At 37.9% G+C, this 9554-nt stretch overlaps 1 protein-coding gene across 2 annotated transcripts in view; it reads left to right on the top strand.

Moving 5' to 3' along the window:
- Positions 1–3920: 3920 nt before the first annotated feature.
- The window catches only part of LOC128012017 (polyhomeotic-like protein 2), a 37474-nt gene continuing 31840 nt past the window's right edge, over positions 3921–9554 (top strand). For both annotated transcript variants that reach the window (XM_052594922.1, XM_052594920.1), the window contains exon 1: positions 3921–4060. The gene's annotated coding sequence lies outside the window, so the exon portion shown is untranslated. The remainder of the gene's footprint in view (positions 4061–9554) is intronic.

Raw genomic sequence — 9554 nt, 5'->3', positions numbered from 1 at the left:
GACATTAATATAGCAATTTGCTTTGGCTTAGTGTAAACAAACAAAATATCACGACAAGCGTTCCCTGAAAAAAACTTTTCATTTTTTAAAATGGGTATGTGCTGATTATCTGTGAAACAGTCTTCCACTTTACGTACATTTGTAAATATCCACAAAGGCTAAAGACTTTATGAGCAGACATACAATGCTGTATTTTGACGTGAACCTTTAGTGACTTGCCAGTAGATGGCAGCAGTAAAACACTAAGATTCAAATGTCCCTTTACCCTTTTTTATCTCTGTTGCACATTTGAAACGGCTTTCAAAAGGTAAATTCTACTCACTTATTACTTTTCATACAGTATATATTTGGATTCAAAAGTTATTATAAAGAACTAGAGCAAATACCTGTGGGATATTCTTGTACTTATCATTAATGTTTCTGAGGGAAAGTCTTGCATAATGGATCATATTGAGGGTAATTCTACGTGATGTCATGTAAACATTGATGATGACCTCTGAACCGCTGCGGAGAGTTCACTGCAGGAGATGGAAATATTTCTTTCCAGTGCAAGGCAGCATTAACCACCACAGATAACCTGGAAAAAACACGTCTCTGTATGAAAACATTAAATATATTAGTTAAAATAATAATGAATAATTTTTGCCTTTAGAGATGTGCATGTCTGTCTCCAGGGATGAGAAATGAGCAGTAGGCTGTTGATGGCGTGTGTGTGGATGGACAGGCAGCAGGAGGTGAGTGATTTACAGCTCAACACAGGAGAGATGGATGGCATCTGGTATACAGTATGGGTGCAATTACAGTTACGCTGGGGCATTTATGGCTGATAAGGAATGGGAGTGGGAGTGAGCTCTTTTTCGCCCCTGACAAGAGCTTTGTAAAGTTTGATGGATCCTGCAAATCCAGTGTCAGTCTTACTTTTGTGGAAATTGAAATGAGATGTTCACATAAACCGAATACACAGATGTGTGATGCAATCATTTCTCCCTTCACTGTTTTCTTTAGGGGATTTCATGTCATTGTGAAACTTCACTGTCTTGGCTGATCAGGTGAATTCCTGTGAAAATTACCAACCATCTGTCATGCCTTGTTGTTAATTTTGAGAAGGACTGTGCCTGTGTGGTGGTAGCAATGATGTCAGTGCCATTCATGTTGGTTCATATCAGCCATATGAAGTGGACCGCTGCATCTGTGTGGGTTTTCAATATTTCAGATAGATGATACCTCAGGCTTTTAAGGAACATTTATTTCTCTATCATCCTTGCATTGTATTTTATGTTTTGTCACCCACAGTAAAAACTACAGAATTTTGATCATAAAACTAAGCATTTAATTATCATCTATAATAACCTATCAAGAACTAAAGAACTTTCATTTTACTTACTATTTATATATTAGTGCTGTCAATTAATCACATCCCAAATAATGTTTTTGTTTACGTAATATATGCAAGAGTTTGACTCCCAACCCTGAGGTTGTGGGTTCGAGTCTCGGGCCGGCAATACCACAATTGGGTCCCTTGAGCAAGGCACCAGACACACAAATGCTCCTCGGGTGCTGCAGCATAAATGGCTGCCCACTGCTCAGTGTGTGTGTTCACTGTGTGTGTGCACTTTGGATGGGTTAAAAGCAGAGCACGAATTCTGAGTATGGGTCACCATACTTGGCTGTATTTCACTGTCACTATATATTTTGGGGAAAAAAGTATTTACATGTATGTATTTATATTCATTTAATTTACGTTATATATAAATATATTTAGTAAATAAACATAACATATTTATCTTAAATATATATATATGCATGCATGTGTGTGTGTGTGTGTGTTTATTTATATATACATAATAAATGTACACAGTACATGTATATATATATTACATAAACAAAAACTTTTATTTTGGATGCGATTAGCAGCAATTAATCACATCCAAAATAATGGTTATTGTATACTTTATTTTCACATTTAAAGCATAGTTGACCCAGATGAAAAGAAGTTTCCAAAGAGTTTCACTGAATGGCCTATGATCAAAATAAAAGTTCAATAAATAAAACTATCACATAACATTAATAAAACAGACATAATACACAGTTGTGACCACACCTAACAAACTCCCATCTGGATGATATGCAAACATGTTCAAATGATATTTAAATAAAACGTGTCAGAAAACCTCAAATAATGTATTGCCATGTCAAACCACTATATAACACAGGCCTGCTTTGCATGTAGGGTAGGAGCTAAAATATCCAGACTGACTTCCCCTTAGTCAATACACTTAGTACACAAAATGTCTTGGATTTCAAGTTTTTATGTTCTAAGTGGATGTTTTCCTACCAGTGTGGATGCTGCTCACATAACGGTACTAATTATTAGATAGGTGTTAATAAAAATCAAGAACAAAGGCTATACCTCATACCAAGAATCACAAAAAAGTCTTGTAGTGCATAAACTGATGGTTACAATCACAAATGAAACCGATCATTTAAATCTGCTACAGTACATGTTGTCTTCATGTTATCTGAATTAAAAACACTGATATACTTCCCTAGTTTAAATAGCTCTCATGTCTTCTAAAACATAAAACACTGTACAGGCTCATTACAGGATAACGATCTTCTCTTTCTCTCTTAAACACACACACACACACACACACACACATAGACATTACAGAAGCATAAGGAACTTATTATCAGAGCAGAACATGGCACAATCACTCCGTTCATTCTCCTGGCTGTCCTCTGACCTGTTTAATTATGCCAATGCTGCTTATGCACCTGTGTGTCCCAGACTATTACACCTCCCATCACTTAACGGCTTTTAGTATCCCTAAAACTAAAATCGCTTTTAGTAACCACTTTATTGCCTCACGCCACAACCGAAAAAAAGAAAAAAAAACCCTACTGTTTGAATCACCCTTGAGCGAGACCGGTGCAGTTGTGTACTTGAGGTGCTCAGCATTCAGCCATGATTGCTGTTTAATGCTCTTTGTTGAGGTGGGCTCGTAAAAGTCAGGGTCAAGCAACAGAGGTGTTTTGTAGGCTTCCACCCCCCACCGGCTCTAATGAGACACAGAGGCTTAATAAGATGGAGGATAGTGCACACATGCAGACAGGACATTAGCACACTGTTGTTAGACTACAATTCCTCCGTCTGCTCAGCACTGGGACTGAACCGCTTTCTCACAGCATCTACGACAGGAGACATGCATTGCTGTTTCACACTTTTTGCATTTTTTGCATATACCCTCTTTGTGGCACAATTGTTGCATTATTCTGTTCACATAGAACAGTATTTGCAACCCTAAATATAGGATTTTTATTATACCATCATACTCTTCTATATATGTAAATATTTGCTTTGAATATGCAAATTGATTTCAAAATTAGAAATTTGATTGCAAAATCATTGCTGCTTCACCCTTTTTGCATTAACACCCTCTTTGTGGCACCATTTTTGACATGCTATTATACTGTACTCTTCTATATATTGTAAATATTTACTTTCAATATGCAAAATGGGGGCCTGATTTTGAATATTAGAATTCTGACAGCAAAAAGACAAAAGCTGTGCTGTTTCACACTTCTTGCATTTAAACCCTCTTTGTGACATCATTTTTGCATTTTCATTTACATAGTACAGTATTTACAAACCTAAATATGTTTTTTATTATTATCCTACACTCTTCTACATATTACACATATTTACTTTGACTTAACATACTGAGGGTATGATTTTCAATATTAGACATTTAATAGCAAAAATAGGTGCATCGACAGACCACATGTATCACAACAACCCTGTCAAAGGGGTTCTGTAAGAGAGCGAAACAAGAGAGAAGAGAAGGGAGGAGCTAGAGGTGGATCATACCGAATCCAGAGCGGCCTATTGGTGCTTTGAAGTCACATGATTGCTTTAGGAATGCTAATTCATGCTGTATTTTTTTCTCCTCCTCTCTGCTTGGTGTAGTCTGTGCCTGTCGGATAGAGCAGACCTCAGACATGGTGTAGGATATCAGGAAAGGAACAAGCGATTGAAGTTGAGACGAGGCCTGTGTTGAGGGTATGTAGAGCTTTATTAAGACGTGCTGTTGTCTTTGGCTTCACATGTGACTAAATGTCACTTGTTCAGGAAGCCCTACTTATATTTAAAAATGTATTTTCTGGCTTAGTGTCTTATATCAACAGTATGTGTGGTCTGTATGTTAAATAGAGTGCATAAATGCGCATATGCCTGTGCATGTCCGTCTCGGCACAATGAAAGCTGTTTACTTTGGAGAATTCCACCACATGTCTCCACGGCTTTCAGTACGGTTACTAACATCAGAGAGAGCGACACAGATTGACAGTTATTATCTACGGTAGGTGGGCTCGAGGAACTTGAGACAAATTACAAATTACACTTCACCCATTCTGTCATTATTTACTCACCCTCCTGTGTGATTTTCTTTCATAATCAGGTTGTTTTGTCCATACAGTCAAAGTCAGAGGTGTCCAGTGTTGTTTTGGACCCCACTGCCTTTCATTGTATGGATAAAAAGCATCTAAATGTCTTAAGTGTGAATACATTTTTGGGTAAATTATCCCTTCTCTATGTCAACCTGATGACTCAATATTATCAATAAGACAGGTACTATATCTGAAGTATTACCACCAAAGCTGAAGGTGAGTCATTTACGTGGACATGCGTCACATCATTTGTGATGTTTTAAGGATTATCGATGAGTTTTTTCAGCACACATGTACACAAGAAGCTTTTAGACCTGTCATAAAACTAAATGGAGACGATGCTTTCCCGGACAGGGGGGTGTTGCGCTAGTAGACTGACTGACTGACAGCTAGTGCTGATACAAATCATTTAACCTATCGCCTCTCAAATAACAAGACCATCTGCACTCTTTCGGTACATGCTAGTTTGACCCAACGCTCTGTAAACAAAGCCAAGCCGAGCAACGCTTGTGTGTAATCTCGCCAGTGTCATCTTATGAATTTGACACTGAGCATCTGGTCAACTGTTTTTGTGTGTTAGCTTTATATGTGATGTGCGTTTTATATGTACTTGTGCAATCGTGCTATAGAGTGAAGGAAGCAATAGAGTGTCGTTCATTATACTGTTAAGGTACTTCCAGGTTACTGCAGATGAATCCAGCAAAGCTTGTTGCTCTCAAACGGCAGGTCACTTCTGTATGGTAATTGGGGTAAGACCCTCATGTTTTACACTTGCCTTTCCTGTGTCATGGGCCTCACAATGAGCTTGAGTAGTTCACCCTCACCCTCAGGTCACTCTAATAATCAGTCAAACAGGAGGGACACAACTCCGGTCCCTCTTAAAGCACCAGGAAATGAGGGGCTTGTTGAGTAGCGCAAGAAGGAAGCTCCTGTAATCAAGAGAAAAGAGATAGAATGAAATTAGCAGAAGTATCTCACTACACAGAAGAAAAGATCTGTCGATACTTCCATTTCATTGCAACTTGTAGGCTTGTTTTTTAATTCAGTTGATTAAATCCAGTTGACTATTAACTTTTCCATCTTGCTTCTTCAGCTGACCAAATCCCTTCACACTAAACACAATTGCTTTCACTTTTAACAGACAGCAGTCCAGTGTATATATCACATGCTGATGATGGTTCTTTTGAGCGAAGAGTCTGTGTTTGAGCACATGCAATGACCCCTTGATCTTTAATGAGCTATACAGGACTCAGCAATATGTGTTATGTGGCACTGAATGGTGAGATCCATCTCCAGCAAAGAAAGCGGTGAGAAACAGTAACAGATGAGCCGAGATGTTTTTCGTACAGTGCTGTCCAAGCCCTCATGAAGATGAGATGCAGACCCAGCGAATGAACGCGTTCACCTCAGCGCTCACCATGACATTCTTCTGTCATGCCTGATGATGCTCCCGCGTGACTCAACCATTAACACAAACCCAAAACAGACCGCATGTCAGGGCTCTCTTTTTCTTTTCTGACAGTTTCTGATACTTATCTGACTTGTAGATATGTACACAGCTCTTCTCTCCCGTCTTTCCTGAGAATGACAAGTTTTGTCCTCAGAGAAATACTTGCAGAATGTGTGTATGCTTGTGATGCCTTGGTTCGAGAGGCTAAAACCGCCGAAAGTGATTAATCAAATTGAGTGCTGCATCAGCATAACTCTCCGATAATTCTCAGTCCCAGAGTTCAGAAGGTCAGTACTTCTAAATCGGGCGATATTTGCAACAACAAGGTTTTGATCATGCCTTGTTATCTTAAAAGTTATTTTCAACTGAATAGATTTTGTTTGAAAACACTTGCTATTTCATATTGAAAAAGAGATGCCATAAAAAGTGCTGTACAGCAACAGCATATTTATGAGTGTGATATTAATTACAAACAGTTAAATAAACAAGAAATTAATATTGAGTGACTTAAATTTTAAGTATTACATGGCATGGATGCTTTTAACATATTCAGGTTTTGAACACAGTGTGTTTGAACGAATTGGTTGAGTGAATTATACAATGACTCACAACAGCAGTCAGTTGTTTTCCATACTGAATAAATCAGTGCGTTTAAAAGAATGGGTTGAGTGGATGATTTAGTGACTTGCCCAGAACAACAATCAGTTCCTGACTTTGTTCATTTCCTAAATGAATCTATGTGCTTGAACAAATTGACGGAATGAAAAATCCAAAAAGAGTCACCAAAAATCCCCAGCACTAATACACAGACTGTTCATCTGTCCAGAGTGCACTAACATGGACAACTGCAGGGAGACAAACAGCAAAAAGTCACAGTGACCAGCACTCCTGTATCGCATCTTGACCAATTAAATTTGAGAGGCGGAACTGTTGTATAATCAGTAAAACAGTTTTCTCGATGTGCACAGGTCTCACTTTCCTGGCAGAAGGGAAAGCTGAACAGGATCTGAATGAGAATGTGTGAGAGCTGCTGACAGCCTGTAGTAACTGCTTGAGAGTGTATGAAGTGAGTGCAGACAACTCTTTCTCCCTCCACTGCTGCCTGGGCAGATGAAAGTGATTCTTGCCTGCCTCTGAGCTCCATGCCCAGGTGTTCTCTGTCCTCCTCTCCCTCTCACTTAACTCTCCGGCTCAGCAGCCGACAGCTACACAGCTGCTTGACATAAATCTCCTTTTTCTTTCCTTTTTTTTTTTTAGAGAGAAGCAAAGCTTAAGGCATTAATGATTTGGTTCCTCACCAGGAAGGGCAGCAACCACTGAGTTTTGCCCCATATAACTTGACTGGCTCATATTATTAGGGTTATATATGTAAAAACATCCACATTTAAATATTCAGTTTCTGTGGATGTCATGACTTTGGGATTTCCCCAAAATGCTGAAATTCAGTCACATTTCCTCCTCTGCGTATCTAAAATAAGATATAATGATCATTCAGTAGGTCAGTATTGCAAAATACTCATCACTATGATCAGTCATTATTCCACCTATTAGAAAGCTACCAAATAAAAACATAAATTAACTATAAATATATATATACAGATTTTTTTTAATTAAAACCATTTTATCAGATTTGAAGGTTTTACCACTCTGGCTAATGGGTTTTTTGAGTGTTGCATCTCAAGGTTAGAAATTAGAGTGACATAGCTTTTTAAGACACATGAAAGTCTCATAGTTATGAGGTTTTCAATATTTACAGTCACTTTTCATTTCTTGTGTTACTTTCTAGGCTTTCCACCTAAGGACTGAAGTAAATCAAAGATCAGAGAGGCAGTTTGACTCTGAGGGCTTAAATTACATACAGGATCTGTCATCTCTTTCTTTCCCATTTGCTAAGTACTGTCTGACAGCTTCACACTCAAAGAATGTGGCTATGACAGGTGGTTGTGTTTCACAAGAACAAGGTTTGCTCAGGTGTTTTAACCATGCGTGCAACTGAAAAACTACCAGTCACCATTTGCTATGAAACATAACGTCCACTTAAAGTACTTTAGGAACTGTTTCATAATGGGAAAAAGTTACAAAGTTGCAAATTTAAAGTTGAAAAACAACATTTTAATCAGTGACCAGCCAACAGAGTACAACAGTCCCCATTCACTCCACTCTTTTAGTGGTCTTGGTTCTTGAAGTTTTGTAATTTTTTTAATCTGGAAGAGATATAAGCCATGAACCAAGCAAGCCAGCTATGAGGTCAATCACATTATTACAAACTTTGATTTGAAGCAAAAAAAGTCATTGAAAATCGTACAGCAGATGAATGGCTTTATTAAGGGAAAGACCTTCATTCCCATGAAGCATTGAGCATGATATAATAAAAAAATCAAATTTAAAACAATCGATTGAAAGATGTTGATTATATATAAAGACTTTATTATATATATATATATAAAGCATATAAAAATCTCACATCACACAGTCTTCAATGGTTTATTGTTAAAAAATTAACTAACTTCTGAATTGTATAGCAGAGGAGGGTAGTGTTTGTGAAGGCTGTAACCTAAAAATGACACAATTGAGCTTAAAATTTTGTTACTCATAGAGAAAGTGCAAGCTGATTTTCACCTGTGTTCTTCAGGTTCTGTCAGTAATAACTTATAGGGTGGAAGGCTTTGAGGTGCTTTGTAAACTGAGTGGTCTCCGGGGCATCTGTGTATCTGATTCCTTCCCTGTGGTAATGTAGTTTTACGGCTCTGGGAGTTTGCACAGAGAGGGCCACGTGTGCTGCTGGCTGCTGTCTTTTCACGCTCAGACAAAGGGGAAGAATACAGCCTGAAAAGCTCTCACACTTTTGGCAGTATGACGGTAATTTATAGTCCCAGTGTGAGAGCATCTCTGAGCTAGACTAATGACTTGTTTGAAACAGACCATCATTTCATCTTTCAATTAAAAGAATATTTCACCCCAGTGCTCTCAATTTACTCACCCGTATGTCATTTGGATACCATATGACTTTTTTTTTCTGTGGAATACAAAAATAGATATGAATGGCAAAATGTATTCAAATGTATTTTTCCATACAGTTAAAGTGAACAGTGCTACTTTTTAAAGATTGACAAATCTCCCTATCAATTTTCATCTCCTTTTGTGCAAACCATACATGTTAAAAAAAAAACATTCGGACCAAATAATGACAGCATTTTCATTTCTATGTGAACTATCCTTTTCAAAGATAAAACATTTGATTATTTCCATATCAGAAGCATTAATATTTTTCTATTTTTGCTCTGTGTCACCTCATAATCCTGGAAGGAAGAATTTAATGGGCTACAGTCAGCTATCAGATTTAGGTATGCCTTAGGAACAACTCAGGCCTCCCAAGAGTGCTGTTTGACTGTTTTTAACTGGTTTTGTGCAACTAAAGACATTATTTTTTGATTGAGACATAATAATGAGATGGTTCTGCGATCTGGGAGGCCTGTGTTGTTATAGCGAGGAAATGTGTTACTGATGTACAAATTCAGGTTATTTCACGCTTGGACTCCACACGATAATCAGAAATGATACGCATCCAGTTTGTGAGCACTCGGCTGAATAAAACAACAGCAAAGTAGCCAAAACCGTGCTATACTGTTCCAATTTGTCTGGCTCTGTGAGCACCTAA

Source organism: Carassius gibelio, chromosome B23 (genome assembly GCF_023724105.1).
Source record: "Carassius gibelio isolate Cgi1373 ecotype wild population from Czech Republic chromosome B23, carGib1.2-hapl.c, whole genome shotgun sequence".
NCBI lineage: Eukaryota > Metazoa > Chordata > Actinopteri > Cypriniformes > Cyprinidae > Carassius > Carassius gibelio.
Note: the sequence above shows the minus strand (reverse complement) of the source record. Positions and strands in the feature narration are given on the sequence as shown.